The sequence below is a fragment of the Petaurus breviceps genome, unplaced genomic scaffold (genome assembly GCF_028583685.1).
Source record: "Petaurus breviceps papuanus isolate PSGF00001 unplaced genomic scaffold, PetGlider_PUasm1.0 90895, whole genome shotgun sequence".
NCBI classification, from domain to species: Eukaryota; Metazoa; Chordata; class Mammalia; order Diprotodontia; family Petauridae; genus Petaurus; species Petaurus breviceps.
Window position 1 is genome coordinate 23084521 of NW_027187372.1, and position 25762 is coordinate 23110282.

The following is a 25762-nucleotide window of genomic DNA, read 5'->3' on the forward strand; positions in this document are numbered from 1 at the left end:
CTAGAATGCTTGAATCTTTTCACAGACCCGTCATTCACAAGAGCATCAATGTTCCTGTTTTCCCACAGCCCCTCTGTAATTTTCTTTTTCCTTTTTGCCATCTTTAGCAGTCTGATGTATGTGAAGTAGAAAATCAGAGTTGCTTTAATTTGTATTTCTCCAATTATTAGCAATTTGAAACTTTTTTTTATATAACTATCATTTGGCTTTCTTCCCTTGAGAACTATCTTTCCATGTCCTCATTAGAAAATGGCTCGCTTCTTATAAATTTAAATCAATTTCTTTGAAAATTAGAAAGTTTCTGCAAAATATTTTTACTGCTTTCTCCAATTTGTCTATGACATGACCTTTTGCATCTAGGTCACATATGCATTTGGAGCTTATCTTGGTTTGAGATGCAAGGTGTTGACCTAAATCTAATTCATTCCAGACAGCATTCCAATTTTTCCAGCAGAATTTTTTTTAATAGTCAGTCCTTATTCCAGTAGCAGCAGACTTTGTGTTTATTAAACACTAGGTTACTCATGTTGTTTGCTTCTGTATGTTGAGTACCTAATCTGTTCCACTAATCAATCTTTCTATTTTTAACTAATACTGAATTGTTTTGAGAAATATTATTTTGCAGCACAATTTGGGATCTGATAGTGCTAGGCCTACTTACCACTTTTTCATTATTTCCCTTCATATTCTCCACCTTTTTTTTGCCTCCATATGAGTTTAATTATTATTTTTTCCAATTCTACAAAGTAATTATTAGTAGTTTTATGGATATGTCAATGTACATTTAAATTAGTTTGGGTAACATTGTCCTTTTTGCCATATTGACTTAGACTACCCATGAAGGGAATAAGGTGGTTAAAAATAAGAAAACCTTATAGCTCATCTCTCTGCTACCACTTAACCAGAGGTCTCAAATTTGCTGGGCTGGGGTGGGGGAACAACTCTTGAGTTTGGCCCCAAACAGATTAAAACATAATTGAAAACTATCTACAAAATTGTTAATTTGTGGTTTTCTAAGCCAATATGAGGCCTGTAGGAATCTCTTTCTATTTGAGTTTGACGCCACAAACAACTGTAGTACCACTTAACCCCCACGCCCCCCAAGTTGTAAATATGATCCAGATCCCCATGATTGTCAGAAGTGAAAGTGAAAGACTAAGAACTAAGACAAAACTAAACAAAACCCCAGTTGGGGGATGGGGGGTGGGGAGGTAAGCTCAACGACAAGGAAGAAAGAACTCCCAGGTTGTGAAGAAAAAGAAATCTTCAAAAGTTCCTCTTTCCTACCAATACACCCCCTCCCACCAAGGAAAATACCTTAACTACTGTTCAATCAGAGGAGAGATAACCTACGACTTAATGTCAAATTAAAGAAAAACCTTTCTTTCTTCTCTCTCCTCCTAAGGAAAAGGTTTCAATCAAAACTGATTATAGAAGAAGGTGAGAATCTGGTATCTTTGGTAAAGGATAATGTATGGGCTGAAAGAAGGGGCCCTAACTTAATCTGACACCTGAAAGAAAAGAGAGTCTGGGTGGAAGACACCCCGAGGACAAAGGAAAGGTTCTCAACTTGATCTGATCCAAAGAGCAAATCTAGAATTCTCTTTTTCATTTTAGTGGGATTTCACTTCTGTAGGAGGTCGAAGCCCACCATAATGGATTAGCCCAGCATCTTCTAGAGAACAGGTGTGTATGTGTGTTTGTGGGAGGGGTAGAGTACAGGGAAGGGGGATAAAAGGAGAGTAACAACTGGGGATAGGGGCAGGTGCAGAAACATTTTAACTAGTCTGGTTCTGTTTTCATTCTATTTATTTTTCTATTCCCTGGAATAGTGAACTTGAAAGTTATGTGCTCAGGATTCCCAGTATCAACCACCATCAGCCATTTGACTCTCATGTTTCCTATACAGTTTATGTAATATCTACTATAGAAATTAGAAGTCTCAAAGAGTTGTAGATTATAAATGTAAGTCTTGTGGGGGACACTAGAGAGGATCACTAGAAACTTATGCTAAATGGCGTATTAGGAGGAGGAACTAAGGAAAGCCTTTTCTTTCCTTCTTAACACAGCAAGAAATGGGTGTCGGCTGAAAAAGTGGAGAGGAAGCTGAGGTGGTGGAGTGGAAAGTGAAGTAGGAGTTTAATATGCTACAGCTGGGGTGTGGTTGGATTCATCTATGTGAAACAGACACCCGCCCTGGCCAAATGGGGTGGAGCCCGATGACCTGCCTGTCCTTGATGCCTGTACTCACTATATACTACTATATTCTTTGTTCAATAGAACTACTTACATAGTTATTGGGAATTGATGTTTTCAACCAAAGTGCACTTATTAATTAGCTCAGAGCCTCCTAGTCATTGGTCAGTAATTCAAGGTCATGTCTAGTGTCTCAGTGTGCCTGTGTCACCCAATCAAAAACTACAATCTTAGAGCCCATTAAGTCCAACCATCTCATTTTTCAGATGAGGGAACTGAAGCTCAGAAGGTGAGGAAATCTGTTCAGGGTCATACAGTAAGTTAACATCAGATGTAGGATTTGAACCCCACCCTTCTGACTCTAGAAATAGTGATCTTTCTGTTGTAGTAAGCTTATTAGATGGTCTTTAAGAGTAGTTATAGAGGAAAAATCCATCCATCTCTGAAATCACCAGAGGCAAGTTCTAAAAAACTTGACTCAATACATAAACATATGAGTGTATGCATATATGTATATATATATATACATATTTGTATGCATGTATATATCAATATTTCAAGGATTTGTGATTTTGTTTTTCCAAATGAAAATCAGATCACAACTCTTCTATGACTTAGGATCTTAGAGAATTATCTGTCTATGGCTCAGAGAAATTAAATGGCATGCCTTGGTCATACAGCTGATGTCAGGTGAAAACTTGAGATCCAGTTCTTCCAGACTCCAGGTCAAACACTCTCTCCATTATGTTAGTTCCTCAATTAAGAACATACAGGACATATTTATAGAAAACACACCCCATTATGTACAAAGGTAAAGTAACACTAACACATTTATACTATTAAAATTTAAAACTCTTGCCTTTTATATTATTTTTTTGGTGAAAGTATTTTTATTTAGTTTGAGTAATAGTTACACATCAGAGTAAAAGTCCTGAGAAGAAATGACTAGATAGAACTAAATTTTTGTTTGTATGAAGTATGTGTGTGTGTCTAGGTATGTATGTTTGATTATCTCTTAGGACTGCTGAAATTATTTCAGGTAAAAGTAACTAACATGTATCTAATACTTTGTGGCTTACAAAACAATTTTGTGGATTATCTCATTTGATAGGGAAGAAATCCTTCGGAATTCTGTGATAATTATTATGCTTCAAATATACTTCAAAACCTTTCCTGAAAATGTGAAGCTTCATCTATTATATCCTTGGGAGAAGAAGGGGGAAGGAGAAGGAGAAAAAGGAGGAGGAGGAGGAAAAGAGGAAGAAGAGGAAGAGGAGGAGAAGCAGAGGAGGAGATACAGAATACAAGCTTACCAAGGTAGAAACACCACTTTATAAACAGAATGATGTTTTCGGTTGCTTGCTCTAACCTAAGAAGAACACATCAGGATTTGTGAATACTCTAATCACAAAGTGGTCCTTGTCCATATGCTTTTGCTTATTTTTCCTCCTAAGTATTCTTTAAAACTTTTCTAAAAAATGATTTAACACATGCCATAGGGGAAAGGAGACCACCCAGGGCCTTCCAAGACCACCAGGTGATGAATATTAAGCAAGGATGGAATTAGATTTTCATGATTAAGAACAATTCTCCCCCTTCCTTTAGCAGAGCAGAAATAGGAAAACTATACTTGGTATACATGGGAGGTTCGAGTGGGACTTGTTAGGGAAAAAATATTATCCTATGTTATACAGAAAGATGATTGTATAAACATGAACTCAGATGCAGAACACCAGAATATCTAAACAGGAATGGGGCGTTATAGGAGAACATACAAAAACCATCCCATAGATAGCACTGGTCACATGCTCATGGTGCTTACAATTTTTGTCTCCATGACTTAGGACATGTATTAAGGATGTGGACAGTGGAATAACACATGAAGATAAAAAGATCAGTGTTAGACCTTTAAGGAGATTGCAAAAAGGAAAAGTTTATTTTACCTGAAAAATAACTGAGGATTCCCAAATATATATGGGGAATAGAGATAAACTCTAGGCATCATTGAGAATAAAATGTTAACACTGATCATATGGTATTCCATTCTTCCTAGAAGGGAGTTTGTCTGAGGAATGTCAGTGTTGCTTCATCATAAGATGAATGGCTATGTCTTTGTGAGATAGTTCAGTAATACAGTGGGTCAAATTCTGGGCCTGGAGTCCCTAAGAAGCCTTGATTGTCAGCTGGGGGTAAAATTCAATAAAAATTTGACTTATTTCCTATTCTGGTGATTGTTCTGTTTTTCTGTAGTAGAAGAAGATCTTAACTGCCCTGGTAGACCTTGCCTTTGTCCCATTGCAGAGGTGTCAAACTGGGTTGCAATAAATATTCCTCAGTTTAGAGGGGACCCAATAAAAAATGTAATTGAGAAATACCTAACAAAGTAAATAAAATATAATATGATATAGATTATGTTAATTTGTGGTTTTCTAAGTCAACATGTGGCTTGTAGGAATCTCTCTTTAAGTTTCACACCACTGCCGCACATCATCCTCTGCCACCTCTCTAGCCCACCCTCCATGCATTTCCTACAGTTCCAGCTGCCTCTCACTCTGGACTTACTCAGGCTTTGTTTGAAGGGCATAATCCCAACCAAAGCAGAAAAAAATATGTAATATCCTTTCTATATTTTCCTGGCCAAGAACAGAAGAAGGAGACATCTTCCAGGAGTACACAGACTTCAACTGAAGAGACATACTATGCCCAAAGATCCATCCCCAAGACTACTATAGTTGGTTGGCTGTTATTCCGGACTGATTTACAGGTCCACATAGTTTGGTTTTGTCATTATAGAGTGTGATAATTAGCAAATGAAACTGCATAATAATGTAGAAACAAACTCAGCAGATCAAGTTTTCTCTGTCAGTTACTTTTCCACAATACGACATGATTCACAGCCTCAAGGTAAATGGTGACATGGTTTTCTTTTTCTTTCTACCACTTTCATTTTTCATTTCTATTCAATGTCTCTCTCATAAAAAAAAGAACAGGCCCAAAGTATGTCATGTCCATTACTGTGGAGAAAGCCCAGGACCTTGTATCAAGTAGTCCCAGGGAAAGTATCACTCCCAAGGGCAATATAACCTATGCCATTTCTCCTTTCAATTCCTTCTGTTTGTTAATAATAACACAATATCTGTCATTTATATAGCAGCTTAAGATTGGAAAAATGCTTTAGTTTATGATCTTGTTTGAGCCTCACAACAATTCTGAGAGTTAGATACTGTTTTTACCCCTATTCTACTGATGAGGAAATCAAGGCAGACAGAAAAGCAAGTGACTTGTCCAAAGTCACACAGCAAGTAAGTCTGAAGCAGTATTTGAACTTAATGTCTTTCTGACTCTAAATATAACACTCTATCCATTGTGTCACCTAGCTCTGTTGATGGGAATATTCTGAGAGGTTTTCCTTTGGTCAGATATTGCTGTTGTCCTAGTATGAAGAAGTTGGGAGCAGTAAAAAGAGGAGAAATGGTGATAGAGATGGATAGATAGGGCATTCATTAAGTGCTCATGTGCTAAACATATTGTGCAAAGCCCTGGGAATAAGAATTCAATCAAACAAGACAGATCTTATTTTTCAAGAGGTTACATTCCAATGAAAAAGACGCCATAAAGGGAGAATTAGAGGTGATAGGCATCTGGAAGGAATTTTATCAGTTTGGGGGAAGGCATATATATTCATATTTGGGAAGAATATGAAGTCCAGAGAACAAATTTAGCTGAGAGGGAAGGCTGGGGATCTTCAGGAAATGGTAAATAGGGAAGGAAAGTAATGTTATTGATTGGTAAATAGGGTGATTACAGATGATTTTGATCCAAATAGATTTTTTCCCCAATGTGGCAGGTTGATCAAGGGAGTTGCGTGATTAATTTAATGAGTTTAACAAGAGGGAGGTTTTTACGTGGGACTTCAGATTGTACCTCTCCATGGAAGGTATAGACATGTCCAATTGCCATCTTTTGAGAGAATTAAAAACATCTGATGAAATTTCATGGAATGAGACTGCTTTCAACATGAATTGATTGCCTGAGACTATTGGGAAAACAGACTCCTGTCAGAGAATCTACATCTTTTTGCTAGTCTATAAAAAGGAATCATATGTGAGGATGCAATCCCCCCCTCCCTTTTTTGCCTCTTCTTTTCTGCCTATCTTCTAGAAAGAACTCTATACTGTAGAAGATATTAATTGTAACTTTGATGAGCCACATGGAAGGTGCAGATGTATGCTTTCCCACATAATTTCTACAATGACATTTTGAAACCACAGCTTCCAAGGTATAGGAGTCAGAAGTGGAGGCTTCCTAAACAATTTGATCTCAAAATTTAGTCAGCAAAAGGGATTTCATGAGATCATGCAAGCCTTGGGGTTACTGCTTCAAAATAGACCTAGGTTTGAGGGTCTGATGATCTGGCATTCAATTAAGGGAACAGGATTTTCCTGAGCAGCATGATTATCAATAAGAGATTCCCTAATGTCCCGTTTCCTCCCCCCCCCGCTATTTTGTGTAATTTTTCAATTAGCAAATATTTGCTTTATCTCTGAATAGTAAAGCAAAACATGATCTATGTCCAAAAATGCATGTTTCATTCTGAAACCTGTTGCCTTGAACCTGTTACCTCTCTTTCAAGAAGGAGTATAGCATAAATTATGAGACGTCTGGAATCATGGTTGACCATTGCATTGATAATAGTTCTTAAAACTTTCGAAGTTGTTTATCTCTATAATGTTATGAAAAAATGTTCCTCTGGTCCTGCTCACTTTATTTTTCACTCAGTTCATACAAGTCTTCACAGATTTCTCTATGTCCATTCCTTTTCTCATTTCTTGCAGCACAATAATATTCGATCATATTCATAAGTCATAATTTGTTAAGCCATTCCCCAGTTGATAGGCTAACCTCCACTTTCCAGTTCTTTATCACCACAAAAGGACAGCTTTATTTTTTTGTACATATAGCTCTTTTCCCCCTTTCTTTGTTCTTTTTTGGGGGGCATAGTCCTAGCAGTGATGTTACTAGGTCAAAGAATATGCATAATTTAGTGACTTGGGGGAGCAAAATTCTATTTAATTTTCCTGAATGTCTGTACCAATTCACAGCTCCACTAATAATCTATTGATACAGTGGTGTCAAAACCAAGCAGAAACAGATCTGTAGTATTGAGGCTATTTACTAGTTTGACACCTTTAACATGCCTATTTACTTTTTTGGACATATTTACCCATCTGATGGCTATGAGATGTAACCTCAGAATAACATTAATTTGCATTTTCTAATTATTAGTGATTTGGATCACTTTTTCATTTGGCTTTTGATTGGATGTCTTCCTCTGAAAAATGTCTATTTGTATCCTTTCCCCAGTGATTTATCACCTGGGGAATGGTTCTTTTTTTTTTTTTTTATAAATTTAAATCAAGTCCTTATTTATCTTGGAAATGAGACCCCTTTTTTAGAAAAACTTACATTTTATTCCCTTCTTCCTTCTAGGGTTGAAAGGAAGAGAAGGAGGAGCAAAGGATTTGGGATACTTTGTACTCTGATATTTTTCAATACTCAAAGGGATCTGTGATAGGTAGGTAGGTAGGGTAGGTAGATAGATAGATAGATGGATGGATGGATAGATTGTGTGTGTGTAAGAGAGAGAGAGCGCGTTTATTAAGTACTATGATGTGCTAGGCATTGTGCTAAGATATTTACAAATACTATTTTATTTAATCCTCACACAAATCCTGTGGCAGATACTTATATCATGCCCATTTTACAATTGAAGAAATTGAGGCAAAAAGAAGGTAAGTGACTTGCCTACAATCACACAGCAAATAGTACTAAAGACAGGATTTGAATCCAGGCCTCCCTGACTTCAGGCTCAGTGAGCTATCCACTGTACCACCTAGCACACAAGATAGTCTGCCCTCAAGAAGCTTACATTCCAACAGGGAAAAACAACATATAAAGGGTTGCTTGAAAGAGTGGAGGAAGGAGAGGTGAATGATGTGGAGTTGGCTAGAGTGTGATATAGAGGTCTGGTTCTTGGAAAGATAAGGCAAAATATACCTATTGAAGCCAAGCAACACAAGGACTGAGTCCAGGGTTGTGGTGCTGGGGAGATGAGAATGAGGTCTGAAGGTCATTTGCTGTTAGAGTAAACTTGAGCTGAATAGGGCTGTCCTGGGGCTAGTTTCTTTGGAGAGCAACTGCTAAGTTTTCAGTATGAGCGTTTACACCTTCGAATTGGCAAATGCTACAAAGAAGGCCTCGATTTATTTTTTGATTGTCTAGAGAGTGATGGAGAAAATATCAATGATGCAAGTTAAACTTGAAAGCATATTGTGCATACTTCTCCCCCTTACCCCAGCTGACTTAGTGTATAATGCTATAAATAGGGCTTAAAGCTTTTAAGAGGAGAAATGAATAGAATAATTGAGGAAAATCAGAATGAATGAAATTGGAAGCTGGTCAGAGTTCGAGATAGAGGGTTGTTCTGAGCTCAGAGCAGAAGAGAAGCTAGTTCAGGGAATTTCTATGGGCAAAGTCAAGAGGATGTTGAGAACTGGAGTTGAGAGATCTCTAAAAGGAGCAGTTTTGATGTGGAAGCAAACTGGGCACCCTAAAGGCAGCATGGTCTAGTGGAAAGGATGCTAGACCTGGAGTCAGGAAGGTTCTCGAGTGCTAAGTTCAGATCCGGAACATGCGTTACTTACTAGTTTGAGGCAGTACAGAATAGTAGTTAGAGGGCTAGAGTTGGAGTCAGGAAGATTTGTGTTCAAAACCTGCCTCAGAAACTTAGTAGCTATAAGACCCTGAGCTTATTCTAGGCTTCAGTTCCTTCATCTGTAAAAGGAGGGGTCTCTACTCCATGGCCCCTGAGGTCCCTTTGAACTCTAAATCCATGATCTTATGATCCTATGAGTCAGGCAGAAGATGACCTATCCCTTTAGAAGCCAAAAGGGATCTAAAGAAAATAATTTGGTCTTAGAAATCGACTGAACTAACTCTTGCTAGGACATTGACCCAGAAAAGTTTGTGGCTGAAAAAGGAAACAGCTGATGTTCAGGGTAGAGGGAGGCAAAACGGGAAGGAAACTGATGAAACTGACCAAATCATATGCAGAGGGTTTGTACCCTGAGATTCCTAACACTATAGCAAATTATTAATTCTTCATGAATCTAGGACTTTCTTCCATTTACACAAATTGAAATACCTCTTTGCCTAAGTAGGCAGTCTACATGACTTGCTCTGGCTTAAAAAAAAATGAATCGTCACTCATTGACCAATACTCTGGTGAGATGCTGATGAGGTATGGGCTCTGGTAGCCCCCTTGATCTCTCCTTGAGTCCTTGAGGCACAGGCTCTGGGAACCCCCCTTGAACTCTGATTAAATTCCATTTGATGAGGCATTTGCATGAGGCCATAAGCCTCTTGTGGCTCATTGTGGCTGGGACCAAACCTCTGTTACTAGACTTCCCACCCTTGAGCCTATCAAAATATCAATCCACCCTTGAACTGGCCTAGTCCACCATTGTCTATAGTCTCCAGGTAGCCTCCAGCAACTTCCCACCCTTAATCACTCATTGATCTCATCTGACTCCTGAAGACCCTCCCCAAACTCCTCCTTTAGATCACCCCTAGATTCCTCCCACAGCCTTCTGTATATAAGACCCCATCTTGTCTCCCTGTCTGTGAGAGCACCATAGAATGACCTAGCACAGGCTTACTCTGTGTCCAATACAAGCAAACCTTTAATAAACTTTACTTTTCTTTGGTTGAGAAGGTCTTTTGTATGCCTAATAAAGGACAGATCACAGAATTTCTGAGTTGGAAGGGATCTTAACAAACATTTGGCCTGAATGAGGAGCCCTGGTACAACATAGCCAACAAGTCAGCAAACCTTTGTTTTAAGGCCTTCAAAGAAGTGAACCACCACCTACAAAGACTGCCCATTCCATTTTGGGCTGTCAGTTTCTTAGGAAGATATGGAACTGGGGTCTGGAGATGGGAACAAACGTTTGTATAGTGCCTTCTTTGTGTCAGGCAGTATATTACATGATTTTAATAAATATTATTTCATTTTAAACTCACAACCACATTGGGAGGTAGCTGTTATTTTACAGTTAAGGAAACTGAGGCAAACAAAGGTTAAGTGACTTACTTGTCCAAGGTCACCCAGATAGTTGATATCCGAGGATGGATTTGAACTTAGGTCTTCCTGATTCTAGGTCTAGTGTTCTGTTCATTGCACCATCCGTTTCCTCTGGCAGAGAAAAAGGAATTGGCTGACCCAAGGTCATCAAGCTAACACCATAGCCAGGAATAAACTCTAGGTCCTTTTAAGCTAGAATTTTGCATATAATTGGGTTGGTTTTGCTTTTCATGAAATGTGAGCCCCCTCAGGATGAGGAATGTGACTTCTTGAACTCTTGGACCCACCACAGCATTAGGTGAGAGAAAGGGGAAAGAGAAAAAGGAGTGGGATAGGAGCTGTATATGCTGGCACAGCCAGATACTCCAGAAATAAAATTCTAGCATTCACGAATAACTCAGAAAGTAAAAAAAAAAAAAAAAAAAGAACTATGACCACTGGCTATTATAAGAGGAAGTGGAAGAAAGCACTCTTATATACTTTCAAGGAGGATCCTTTCAATAACTGTACTTTTTTTTTTTTTTTTAAGCAATCGGGGTTAGGTAACTTGCTCAAGGTTACATGGCCAGTTATTTCTGGGTGTGGTGCTAAGTATCTGAGCCCGGATTTGATCCCCAGGTCATCCCAACACTGGAGCCAGTGCTCTTACTTGCTGAGCCACCTGGCCACCCCTTAGAACTGGGGTTAAGTAACTTGCTCGAGGTTATACAGCCAGGTGTTTCTGGGTGGGTAATAAGTGTCTGAGCCCGGATTCAATCCACATGTCGTCCCGACACTGGAGCCAGTGTTCTTACTCACTGTGCTACCTGGCCACCCCCAATAACTGTACTTTACCAGGGTGGACATGTACTTTAACTTGACTAATTATCTCAATAATGAAGAACGAAAAATGAGTCACTTTTCCCAAATCTCTTTTTACATCGATGTGTTTAATTTTTTTTTAAAGCAAAGTCCTGTTAAGATAAAGCAAAAAAAAAAAATTCCTCATTGGTCATATGAGTTGGAATTATAAACAAGCATCTATTAAGAACTTAATAGGTGGCAGGCATCCTGCCAAATGCTGGGGTTACAAAGAAAGGCCAAGGAAGGTCCCCACTTTCAAGAGTCTCAGAATCTAAGGGAGCAGGCAACATATGAACAATTATGCACAAACAAGATGTGTATAGGACAAATAGAGATCATCTTTGGAGAAAGGTGCTAACATTAAAGAAAAGAGACTGAGAAAGGAGTCTTATAGTGGGCTAATTTAGTTGAGACTTGAAGTAAGCCAGGGAAATCAGGAAGAGGAAGTCATCCTCAACCAGGTTATCAAGATCAACCTGACTTCTAAAATAGTCATGGTAGTAAAGTGTGAATCCTGTTAGGTTCTACCAGGATGAAAAGTTTTCAAATGTGGAACTATTGTCATAGGTCTGTTATTTGAAGAAATCAAAGGCAATTGGACACTAGGTATTTATTTATTTATTTTCCCACAACAATTCATTTATTATATATTTAAGGAAGAGCAAGTTGTGTATAGATTTGCAGTTTCATGTACAACTGTCTTTTTTTTTTTTTTTTTTTTACTGTACTATGTTATGGAAGTGCTTGTTTACTCCATAAATTAAAATAACAATTAAAGAAAAGAAAAAAACCCAATTCATTCCAAAACATTAAGAAAGATTTTGGTCTATGTTAGCAGAGAGCACCCATATGGATAAACTCATAAGTCCTTGAGTTTTACTTAACAGGATAACAAACCAGGATCAATATTGAATTAGACATCTTAGCAATAGCAATAAGAGAAGAATAAGAAATACAAGTAATTAGAATAGGAAATGACATAATAAAACTATCTTTTTTTTGTAGACAATATGATAATTTATTTAGAAAATTCCAAAGATTCAATTAAAAAGTTAGTTGAAACAATTTATGACTTGAGCAAAGTAGTAGTTTATAAAGTAAATCCACATAAATCATCAGCATTCCTATATATCATGAATAAAATCCTACAAGAAGAGATAGTAAGAGATACCCCATTTAAAATAACTCTAGATAGTATAAAATACTTGGGAGTATAACTGTCAAAACAAATCCTGGAGCTATATGAACAAAATTGTAGAAAAAAATTTTTTTTTCATGCAAATAAAATAAGATTTAAATAAATGGAGAAATAGTAATTGTTCATGAATGGGCAAGGCCAACATAATAAAAATGACTTTTATCTAGACTGATTTATGCCATTCTAGTTAAATTACCAAAAAATATTTTAGTGAGTTGGAAAAAAAGTAATAACAAAATTCATTTGGGAGAATACTAATGTTTTACTATGAGTATAATATGATTACTAATTCTAAGTGAACTTGACCTTAGGGATTCCCTAATGTCTTGGATTTGAAAAAATGTTTCTCTAGAAAATTTATAACCTTCCAGAGGAGTATCTGGGTGACATTTAATTTAGACATTAGGTAAATACATGTTGATGAATTGTCTGTTTTTATTTGTTGAAAGATGGGATTTGATACTTTTAAAGAATCTTTACTTTTTCTGTACAAGAAACCACTTGCAATGTTCCTAGTGTTAGAGGATACACACAGCAATCTTATACTTCATTGCCCTCTCATTCCCTGTTGTCTTGGCACATTAATAATCACAGCACAATAACAGCTGTTAAGTTAGGAAATGAAAGTTGATAAGTAAGGAAATGAAATCAATCAATCAAGTTTAATCACTATTACAGAACCCTAACTAGCACTTTTTTTTTTGCTCCAGAACTGCAGCAAAGTGCCCTCAAATTAACTTTTTAAAGCAAATGAAATGGAGTGAGGTAGGGCAGAGACCTGGGCATTGTGCTGGAGATAGCCCCAGTTCAGCAGGACTAAGTAGTCAGGTAAGCATTTACTGTGATAGAGACTCTGCATTCTAGTAGCTTCCAATTTTAATTTTCATTGTTATCTAGATATTCAATTTTGGAGGCAGTAGGCAGCACAGCAAATTAAATACTGGACTTAGAGTCATGAATATTTGAGTTCAAATTTGGTCTGAGACATTTATTACCCAGGCAAGTCAATTAACCTTACTACCTCAGTGTCCACATCTGTAAAATGGGGATAATAATAGTACCTAAATCCTAAAGTTGTTATGAAGATGAAATAAAATATTTGTAAAGCATTTTGCATATCTCAAAGCACTCTACAAATGTTAGCTATTATTGTTGTTGTTATTATTACTATTTTTACTATTATTGTAAAGTGGGGATAATACTAGCACCTTTCTCACAGGGTTGGGCAGGAAGGTGGCTCAATGGATAGAGTACTGGGCCTGGGGTGTGGAAGACTCATCTTCCCAAGCTCAAATCTGGCTTCAGGCACTTACAAGCTGTGTAACCCTAGGCAAGTCACTTCACCCTGTTTACCTCAGTTTCCTCATATGTAAAATGAGCTGGAGAAGGAAATGGCAAACCACTCCAGTATCTTTGCCAAGAAAACCGAAATGGGATCACACAGAATTGGACATGACTGAAAAACAACTGAATAACAAGTCTCATAGGATCTAATTTGTAAGCATCAAATGAAATAATATATGTAAAATATTTTGTAAATCTTAAAGAGCTTTCTAAAAGCTATTATTATCATTAATGATATTATTATTGCTGTTTCTATGCTACTGAAGGACTGCAAATTCTTCAGAATCCTTTATCTAATCTATGCCCTGGGGCAGATTGCCTATTGCCCTATCCTAGTTACTGTACATGTATTGAGCATAATATGAAGTATCAGGAGACATAAGAGAGTCTGGAATTTCATACCTGCCCAGAAGGTTAAGGAAAGAAGTAGCTAATTCTGGCACCTCTAGTTACTGTATTTTTCCATTGCCAGTAAAGTTTTTTTCTTCTTTTCTTTCAGTTTGTGAGATTTCTTGTTGACATCGCTCTTCATGCTCCATTCTTGGAGCTCTCTGTGCCATGCAACCGAAGCTTCCTCACCCTGAAAGTTCACTGTATCCCTGGACTTCTCCCACTGACAGTACACTGCATTCTTGCAGTTTTTTTCACTGATCGGCTGCTTCCTCCAAGAACCTTCATTTTAAGGAGAATGTCCATTCCAGCTGTGGCTTCTGTTCTCTCCAGGCTCAATTCTTAACTTTTTAGACTTTCTCTACAATGCTCTGCTTGGCATCTTGTCTCTCTGACCCTCCTTCCCCTTAGCTTTTCAGCTTCCATTTATATATTATTCACCCCCCACCTTGCCCCCAATTGAATGTAAATTCATTGAGGGCAGTCACTGTCTTTCTTCCGGTTGGAATTTGTGCTTATTGTGCACAGTGCTCGACACTTAGCAAATATTTTAAACATCTTTCTAGTCATTGTTGTTGACAAGAGGGATAAATTAGGGGTGATGCAGAAAGTTGTCAAGTAGGAACTTTTGGCTTGATGTCAGGAAATTTTCCGTCAACAAGAGCTATCTGAATAGTAGAATAGGCTGCTTCAAGACGTTTCCCCTTCACTTGAGTTTTTCAAGAAGTTGGATAAACACATTTTCTATTTTAGAGTATATTCTTGTTTTGTAATGGGTGGGACTATATGGTTTCTAAGGTGCCTCCTAGCTCTGAAAATCTAAGATTCCATAATAAAGGAATCAGAGCCATAAATCAATTTTTTTTGCTTTTTTTTTTTGTCTTTTTGGAGGGGGTGAGGCAAGGCAATTGTGGTTAAGTGACTTGTCCGAGGTCACACAGCTAGTAAGTATTAAATGTCTGAGACTGGATTTGAACTCAGGTCCTCCTGACTCCATGGCCAGTGCTCTATTCACTGCACCTCCTTGCCGTCCCTCAATTTTTTTTTTATTCCCAAGTAAGTAGAAGGAAACCTGCTCTCAGAATCACTATGTGATTTGTAATGTGAAAATAATACAAGAAATTAAGACAAAATTCAGTTGAATCAGAGACAGCTATCATGATTTCTACAACAGCAAAGAAATTGTGTAAATATGTGCCTTATTGTTATTTTTCAACCTTCATTCTCAAAGAGGACCAATGACATCATGAAGGTGATGTCTTGACTTGCAATTGGATATGAGTGGGGCAGAGCTGGGCCAATCAGTCTCACTCTCTCCTCCAGTCATTGAAGTCCAGTGGCAAGACAAAGGCCAAAATGATTGGCAATGGCCCAGGATGCAGTATGTGACATTAGCCTTTCTAAATTTTGATCTTTTCCAGGTTTCAGTTTGTTTCAGGTCCCATCCATTCCACGACTAAGAACTGGGTAGGAGTTGAGACAAAATTTGGCTCAATTTACCATCAGAAAGATAGCAATCTGGCCAGACACAAGACAATCGCTAAATATCAATGCTCAAGGACAATGTTCTCATTGCTTCTTGCTAGTTATGACTCTACATAGGATTTTGGCTAATTAATTTCTGTATATAATGTTCCCTGAATAAGATGATGTTAAAATGGTTATATATAACTGGCATGAGAAAGGGTAATTTTGGGAAGAAAATAATTTTCTAGAATATGACCTCTATATGCACGTGCTGAACTTCTCAGAATGCAATCTTAATAGTGTTTCAACATTGCATTAATAAAAATATATATGAAATAGTGAGTACCTTAAAATTATGTTATAGGGAGCATTTCCATTTTAGACAACCAAATGAGCCAGGAAATCTATTTCATATGACACTAATATGAATTCTCAAATTTTGACTTCAGAAAAGTTTTATGTGACTGTCTCTCAATGATTCCAGACACTTTCTGCTTTTCATTCTCATTCACAATAATGAAAGGACAATTTTGCCAAACAAGTCCACTCAGCTAGTTTTGACTTATCTGCTCAGACCATACTTATCTGAAAACAGAAGGGAATTCTTATGCTAGAAAATGAACATGTCAGTATCTGAACACCTAGAATAGCAGGGCCATCCTTAGTCACCCAAGGTTTCCTCTGATATTTAAGTGTTCTGGGTGTCTCCCTCCTCCCCTCGCCCAGTGTCTTGAAATTAAAAAAAAAAAAGACAAATCTTTAATGGAACCAGGATAGTACTAAGACTACAAGACGGCAAGGGTTGATAGATGCCAAATAAAATTAGTAGAAATTGAACTACATACAGCATGCAAAGTACCAAGAAGTTATTTCCTTTAAGGTCTGATTGGAAAAGAAAAAGCTCCAGGGATAAGGAGGGATTTTATTTTTTTTTTCTAAACCAGATTCCATCTACTACCACTTCATTCCCTGATTTTCTTTGACATTCAGGCCCTAGATTTATAGCTTTCTTTATAACATAGATTGTGTAGCAAAATATACAAATAAACAGACCCAGGGGAGGAAATCACATGTGCCTCCCTCCTGGTGCTCCCTTCCCCCTCACCACCCAGCTATGGTGGCCCAATGCCAATTCCTGTGGCAAGACATTTAAAAACAACTATGGGACTCTGTATTGATTGGCAGCATGCAATTTGGCTCCATAAAGTCTGGGGAGCAAACTGGGAGCCGAGGTTTTTACCTGCATGACTTCAATGTATCTTTGTTTGCTTACCACGGGAAAAACAATTTAACGACGGGCAGTTTACAGGATTGATTATAGAGGACTGCTGAGGCCCAGGCCTTGTACATGCGCTGGCAAAACTCAGTCAACAGTTTTTTTTTTCTTTTTTATAAAGTTGGTTTTTAATGACCCATTTGTGATTGAATCCAGAATTTCATAGTCTAAAATATCAACTCTTCTTATGGCCAGAACCATTAAAGTTTGCCAAGAATCTCTAGCTTTGTCCATAGCCACCAACAGAACCCACTAGAAAGTTGGGTGGGGAGGGTGGGCTGAAGACACTGCTGCTAATTCATTGTTGTGCCTACATAGATGTCTAATTTTTATCATTCACTGGTCAATCCAATCAAAGCAAATCAGGTAAGCCTGGGTGCCATCTCTTTGGGATGCTGGGCTGTTTAGTGATACATCTCCAACCAAGCATAACAGGAAACCCCAATGATTGCCCTCATTTCTAACAATCATGTCATTCCATTCACTAATCATTTATTAAGTGCTTACAAGGCACTCTTCCAGGCCCTTGAGATACAAAGGCAATAGTAAACAGCCTCTGCCCACAAGGAGCATACATTCACCTGCAGATAATGTATTCACAAAGAAAATACAAAGTAGGGGCGGCTAGGTGGCCTAGTGAATAGAGTGCCAGCTCTGGAGTCAGAAGAACCTGAATTCAAATCCGTCCTCAGACACTTGACACACTTACTAGCCATGTAACCTTGGGCAAGTCACTTAACTCTAATTGCCCTCCAAAAATAAAGAAAATACAAAGTAATATAAAGGGACAGAGTGATAAAGATAGTTATTGCACACAAAGTCCCTGTGCTATATTACCAGTTGATATTTTTATTGAAAATAGGTTAAGTGAGATTATTAAAGATTATTTCCATATTTCTTGTAGGAGAATGAAACAGAAGAATTGTTTCTTGAACCTATTTCCTCTGAGAAATTAAACCTTATGAAGTAATATATGATTTCTTTTCTAAGCTTCTTCCCATGCCCCACCTTTGTAGTATATATATATTCATATAATCTTTTAGAAATTTAATAGTTTTATTTTAAATTTATGAAATGAAATAAGCATTTCCATAACATAGCAGATAAAATATAATTTTGCATAAAGCTGCAAATCTATTATGAACTGGCTATTCCTTTTAAGCAAATAATAAATTTATTGTGTAAATTTCTTTTTTTTTTTTTGCTCTCCCCATCCTAGAGATGACTATCATTAGACTCAAATATGTATGTATGTATGTGGAAAATCACTTTATACATACTTCTATTTATCAGTTCTTTTTTTGGATGCAGATAGTATCTTCCTGAATATGTTCTTTTTTAGTTAATTTAGGTATTTATAAAAGTCAAAATGACAGTCACTCAAAGTTAATATAATCTTAGGAAATTCAGTATAATGAATCTGTTTGAAATACTTCACTTGGTTTGTAGGTCATGAAGGTAAATTTGTGGGTTAGTGGGAAAATAAAGAATTGGCTTTACTATATTTTTAGAGAAAGACACAGAGAGAGATAAAGACAGAGAAAGAAACAGAAGAGGCAGACAGAGACAAAGACAGGAAGAGGAAGAGAGAAAAAGAAGATGAGAGGAAAAGATTTAAGGAGGAAGAGAGAGACATAGAGAGGCAGAGGAGAGATTTTTAGCACAAGACTTTTTTTTTCACTTGAGTGATTTTTAAATTCTTTACTCCCCTTCTCCCCGCTTCTCACATTTTGTTTTGTGGACTTTTTCAAAAACCCAACTCAGGAAAACTGATGGACTCTGGTCAAAGCCAAATCATCTCATATGTATCAGAATCATTTGAGCGCTTATCACAAAATAATAAACAATGAAACAGAAGCATGACATAAAACATAGAAGAATTAAAAAGCCTGAACATCAGTTTCCAAGTGTTTGTTTCATTTCCCAGGTTCTGGTCTGTCTTTTTTCTTACATATCTCTTTAAATCACCTCGAGATTTTTGGCTTCTTGCTATATTTTCATTCTTGATTTCACACTAGTAGCATCTGTATTTTGACACTATAGCTCTTGTTTTATACCTTGATTTTGATTCTATTTTTCCCAATACCTTAGGGATGTTAAAAAGATGGAAATGTAGCTGCTGCTCAGATCTTTCCCATTCCACTGCTTTCTTTCAATTGTAATCCCAGTAACAAAACCCCATGAGTTTTTTTTTTTTTTTTGCTTTTTGGAGGGCAGTTGGGGTTAAGTGACCTGCCCAAGGTCACACAGCTAGTTTTTGTGTTAAGTGTCTGAGGTCAGATTTGAACTCAGGTCCTCCTGACTCCAGGAGGTGCTCTATTCACTGTGCTCTATTCACTGTGCCACCTAGCCGCCCCTACCCCATGAGTTTTTGTACTTTATTATGGTTAGTGCAAAACCTCTGTGTTCCCTGTACTTGTTCTCCATCTGTTGCTTATATTGTGCTACCAGATTCTTCTTATTCTGTGACCCAATTGTCTGGCCCTGACACATCTGAAATCTTCACCAAAAATATCATCTATAATGGGCCTGAGTTTTGAAGAGGACAACTCCTTTGTGCTGTCTGTATCCACCTTGGGAAAATGGACTCCATGGCATTTAGGGAATGCTCATCTGTACCATAGATTTTCCCCAGACAACAACTTCTCCAAGATGTAGAGGCTGACCTCTTGGGTTGTAGGTCCAGGAAACACAGTAGGCTGTGTTTATCTTTCATTCAGATTCCTTTTTGTCACACAAATGTACATGTTGTTTGCCAGCAGGATGAACGAATTACTAAATTCCTTCTTGTACTAACTATGAATCATTGTGATTTATAAGTTGACTTTTCCTGTTAAATACCGTATGAAACACAGATTAGATTTCTCTCTCCTTCTATCACTTTCCTAGAATGGGCACCTACTTATCAGTTCATTTGTTAGACCTGGGAACTACCTTCTTACATGTGAACATTTACTCCTCCCCCCCTCAATTCTTAGAAGGTTACTCTACTCCCTCCCTACCAGGCAAGATGGGGTTAACTAGTGATTCATAGCTACTCTTCTCTTGACATTAATAACATTTCCATAAGCACATTAGTAAGGAGGATTTTTTTTAAAGAATTTACCATTTCCAGGTTAATAGAATTGCATCACCACAACCAAGTCTAGTGAACAAAAGAGTCATTTCTTGACAATGCAATGTTACACTTTTCAGGTTTCTTGTAAACTATTAAGGTATATTAGGTAGGCTCAGGAAACTTTACTAGAAAATTACAGAGGTCAGTCATGTAGTCAGTCAACAAGCATTTATCAAGTGCTTACAAGGTGTAAGGCACTGTGCTAATTACTGAGGATAGAAAAACAAATATAAAATAGAATCTCTGTCCTTAAAAAGTTCATATCCTAACATGGGACTGGCTAAATATATACAAGACATATCCAGGATAAATTGAAGGTAATCTGAGAAGGAAAGTATGAAAATTGAAGAAAACTGATAAAGACTTCTTACAGAAGGTAGGATTTTAGTTAGGACTTAAAGGAAGTTGAGAGAACATTCCAGATATGGGGGACAGCCAGCAGAAAGGTATCAAGTTGGAAGGTAAATTGTCTTGTCCAAAGGATGAGGAGAACACTGACAAGGAAGTACAATATAAGAAGATTAGAAATGCAGGAAGGTTAAGAAGGACTTTAAAAGTCAGATGAACTTATATTTGATTCTAGAGGTAGTGGCTACTTGTGTTTACTGAGCATGTGTGGATAGTAGGGAGTAACATGGTGACAATTTTGAGTTAGGAAAATCACCTTTGTAGTTAGTCAAGTAAAGGATGAACTGGGGCAGTTAAGTGGTGCAGTGGATAAAGCACTAGGCCTCGAATCAGAAAGATCTGACTTCAAATATGGTCTCTGACACTTACTAGTTATATGGCCCTGGACAAGTCACTTAACCCTATTTGCCTCGGTTACTCATGTTTAGAATGGGGACATAGGAGAAGGAAATAACCAACCACTCTAGTATCTTTGCCAAGAAAACCCAATGGAGTCATGTAGAATCTGACACAACTAAACAACAACAACAAAAGATGGACTGGAGGGGTGTAGTCAAGATGGTAGAGTAGAAACAGGACCTCTGTGCCGCTCCGGCTATCACCACCTCCAATCCACGTAAAAGGGGATTCTGAACAAACTTTGGAGCTACAGAACCCACAAAATTACACAGAGAAGCTAACCTCCTGCTGAGGACAGTCCGGCAGGCCGGCAGGAATCTGCTAGCTCAGCGCTCTGGGAGCTGAGCCCAGCTCCATGGGAGACAGAGGTTTTAGCCTCAGGGCAGGCCTGACTAACCACCAGCTGGAGGGACTCCAGATCAACAGCAGCTGTGGCCATGTCCAGAATTACAAACACATAAATGCTCAGGACAAAGTGAGAGGTCCCATTAGTTGGGAGTGTGTCAGCTTTTGCCGCCAGGGCAAGAAGGCGCTGAGGACTGTGGCACAGCTGCCACCATGTGGCAGCTTCAGCTCCTGGTCTGCAGAGTGTAGGGGGACCAAGCAATCAGTCTGAGGGGTAATAGCTCTTGCTTTAACCTGCTTGGACCAGTTTGCCAGAGTGTGTGGAGGCTTCAGAGAGGGCACCCAACTAATACCTCTGGCAGCTGAGAAAACCCCAGCATTTGGGACGAAATCTCCCCTGTCTGGTGGCAGAGTCCTACTGTGGCGAAAAGCCCAGGGGTCAAGTGACTGAGGGGTGACATGACCAGGCAAAGGAAGCAAAGCAAACAGAAGAATCCAACATTAGATTCCTATTTTGGGGACAAAAATGATCAAAGCATGGAACAGGAGGAAGACAGTGAAGTCAGAACTCCTGCAACAAAAGTTTCAAAGGAAAATATGAGCTGGTTATAGGCCATAGAGGACCTTAAGAAGCAGATGAAAGAAGTGGAGGAAAAATTGGGAAGAGAAAAGAAAATGATGCAAGAAAATTATGAAATGAGAGTCAACAGCCTGACTCAGGAAAATAATACCTTAAAAAATAGACTAACTCAAATGGTAAAAGAGGCTCAAAAAGTCAATGAGGAGAAGAATGCTTTAAAAAGCCAAATTTTCCAGATGGAAAAAAAATCTCAAAAGCTCACTGAGGAGAATCATTCCTTCAGAATTAGATTGAAGCAAATGGAAGCTAATGACATTATGAGAAATCAAGATGCTATTAAACAGATCCAAACAAATGAAAGAATAGAAGGCAACATGAAATATCTCATTGGAAAAACCACAGACCTGGAAAATAGATCCAGAAGAGATAATTTAAAAATTATTGGACTATCTAAAAGCCATGATCAAAGAAAGAACCTAGAAATCATCCTCCAAGAAATTCTCAAGGCAAACTGCCCTGATGTTTTAGAACCAGAAGGCAAAATAGAGGTTGAAACAATCCATAGATCACCTCCTGAAAAAGATTCCCCCCCCCCAAAAAAAAATCTCCCAGGAATATTATAGCCAGGTTCTTAAATTCCCAGATCAAGGAGAGAATATTACAAGCATCCAGGAAGAAACAATTTGAATATTGTGGAAACACAATCAGGATAACTCAGGGTCTGGCAGCTTCTACACTGAGGGATTGAAGGGCTTGGAATATGATATTCTGGAGGGCAAAGGAGCTGGGATTAAAACCAAGAGTTACCTACCCAGCAAAACTGAATATCATGTTTCAGGGGAAAATATGGTCATTCAGTGGAATAGATGACTTTCAAGCATTCTTGATGAAAAAACGAGAGCTGAATTTTACATTCAGATACAAGAAGCAAGAGAAGCATGAGAATGTAAACAGAGAAAAGAAATCATAAGAACTTATTAAAGTTGAACTACGAACATTCCTACATGGAAAAATGATAATTGCAACTGATGAAACTTTTTTCAGTATGAAAATAGTTGAAGAGAAATATATATATATATATATGTGTATATATATATATATATATGAGAGTATATGGGCATATGAATACATATGTGAATGTGTGTTTATATGTTTACAGGTATACATAGGTAGAGGGCACAGGACCAATTTAATAGGAAGGGAGGATACTTAAAAGGTGAAATTAAGAGGTGAGAGGAATATAATGAGAGGAGATAGAATGAGACGGAATGGGGTAAACTATCTCATATAGAAGAGGCATTATATAGAAGAACTATCTCAAATAGTTCCATCTAAAGAACTATCTCATATAGAAGATGGTTACAATGGAGGGGAAGAATAGGAAGGCAAAAGGAAATGGGTCGACCATATTCTCATTGAATTTGGCTTGGGGAGGGAATGAAATACACACTAAATAGGGTATCTCACCCTACCGGAGAGTTGGGGGAAAGGGGATGAGAGGTGGGATGATGGAAGGGAGGGCAGGCTGGGGGGGAGGAAGGTTGGAAGCACCCACTTTTGAAAAGGGACGAGATCATAGTAGAGAATAGAACAAGTGGGAGGTGGGATAGGAGGGAGGGAAATATAGTCAGTCTTTTACAATATATCTACTATGTTAATGTTTTGAATTAGCTACACATGTACAACCCATACTGAATTGCTTATCTTCCCAGTAAGGGTGGGTGACAAGGGAGGAAGGGAATGAATTTGGAATTCAAAGTTTTAAAATCAAATGTTAAAAAAATTATATATATATACATATATATATATACTATTATTAATACTATTTTGCATATAATTGGGAAATAAGATATACAGGCACTGGGGCATAGAAGTCCACTGGAAAAGTCGAATGGGGTATGGGAGAAGATATGGGAGAGAGCAGATTGGAGGAGGGGATATCCTGTGGGACTGCTATTTTGGGACAGTGGGTAGGGGAAAAACGGGGAGAAAATTTGTAACTCAACATCTGGTGGAAATGAATGATGTAAATCAGAAGTTAATAAAGCATTTGAAAAATGGGAAAAAAAGATGGACTGGAGTTGGAAGTGACTTGAGATACTGAAGGTGTTTTAGAATTATTAGAAGAACCAGATGGACATGTGCACAGCTTATATAATTATGCTTAATTTGTATGCATCTGTATTATTTTTATGACAAGGCTTTAAAAAATCAAACTTAGACAAATGTTTAAAATTGCTCCCCCATCATGTATTCTTCCCAAAGAAAGTATGAACATGATATTAACTTTCAAAAGAGTAGGTACGCGATTGTCTTTGGCAGGTTTTAAGTGTTTGCTTCAATGCTTGACTCATCATAAAATAAATATGTACAGGGTCCATGGAAAGCAGAGTTTTCTGGTATTAAAAATGTGTGCATTTATGAAAAACGTCACATTAAAGTAATATCTTGTTGTACTTCCCTGTATATTCCATTGGGATTGACTGCTGACCTTGCCGCAGTTCTGATCTGCATAAATTATACTTCTCTCTTGAAGTGATAATTTCTTGATTTTTCTTTTTTCTTCTTCACAAAGTAATATAATTTCAGCTTCTTTTTATCCAGAGGGGCATGGACCAGAGAGAGGAAGTTAGCACAATGGGACAGAGTAAGTGATAGAGATAAAGAGATATAACAGGGACCTTGAAGGATGTAAAGTCATTTAATATTTAAGCAGCATCTGCAAATATGCAAGCTGATGAGCCAAGTGTGGAAAAGACAATACTAGAGAGACCACAGGCCCTACATTCAAAGAGCTTACAAGATGCAGGAGGGAAGACAAGGAGCATTTTAAGTCTTGCAAAACACTTTCCAAATATTTCATTTTATCCTCACAACAACGCTGGCAGGTAAGAGCTTTGTCTCTCCCCATTTTACAGATGAAGAAACCAAGGCAAGGAGAGGTTAAGTGACTTGCCTGGTATTACACATCTCATAAATGTCTGAGACAGGAATTGAACCAATATGTTCCTAACACCAGGTCTTGGGCTCTATCCACTATACCACTTACTTTCCCTGGTAGGTGCAAATAACTTGATAAGAGAGGGTCTCAAGTGCAGTGTTGATATCTGGGCAAAAGTGGTAGGAGAAAGTTTTGGGGTGGTGGTGTGGGGATTTTTATGGAGGAGCCAGGCTTTAGAGGAAAGGAAACACTTCAGTAGATGGATCCAGGGAGGGAGAACATTTGTCTCAAACATGGGGAAAAACATGAGTAATGGCAGGATAGGGGTAACAGAGTGGTCAGTGGAGATTAGATCTGGTTGAATGGAACAAAGAATATAAAAGGGAGAGTGGCTGGGATAAGGCTGAATATTTTGGGTGGTGCCATATTAGGAATGCCTTGAATCTATTCATTTATTTAGCAATCATTTAAGTGTCCACTATATATCAAATCTTGTTTTAGTTCCCCGAGATACAAAGATAAAAAATGAAATAGTACCTGCCCTCAAGGAACTTGCAGTGTATTAGTGGCGAACATGAGCATAGGAATCACAAAGAACATACAAAGTAGCTGCAAAGTAATTTCAAGGTATGTGGGCGGGAACACAGACAACTGGGTGGATAGGCTTCCTATAGGACACAGGTTCTGAACATGGTGTCCATTAATTTAAAAAATTAGTACGCATCCAGTTTGGTCGTAGTAAATTACACTCTGTATCTCTGATAGTGTTTGTCTGTGGAAATTTTATGTAATATTAAAAAAAAATGTTAGTGACTTTGGCCTATGCCTCGTTTCATCTGTCTCTCACTGGCTTGACTATCAGGACCACATTTTTCTTACAAAAGAAGTTTGGTAAAGTGTTTTCTATTTCTGTTATTGAGCTTATTTTTTTGTAGTATACAAAGTAAATATTCTTTAAATATTTGGTGGAATTTGCTTGTAAATCCATCTGCTGTGAGTTTATTTATTTTTTGTTTTAGTTGGAAGTTTATAATTTGATCAATTGAAATAGAAAACACTTTACCAAACTTCTTTTGTAAGAATAATGTAGTCATGATAGTCAAGCCAGTGAGAA

General features: G+C 37.8%; 1 protein-coding gene and 1 long non-coding RNA gene across 3 annotated transcripts in view; one reads left to right on the top strand and one right to left on the bottom strand.

The window, feature by feature from the left end:
- The window catches only part of LOC138151054 (uncharacterized), a 111092-nt gene that overhangs the window by 85012 nt on the left and 318 nt on the right, over positions 1–25762 (top strand). Inside the window, exons 3-4 of the long non-coding RNA XR_011165725.1 lie at positions 1618–1686; positions 3308–3513. This is a non-coding gene — a long non-coding RNA (uncharacterized lncRNA). The remainder of the gene's footprint in view (positions 1–1617; positions 1687–3307; positions 3514–25762) is intronic.
- The window catches only part of ATP6V1G3 (ATPase H+ transporting V1 subunit G3), a 195288-nt gene that overhangs the window by 64979 nt on the left and 104547 nt on the right, over positions 1–25762 (bottom strand). The window lies entirely within an intron of this gene.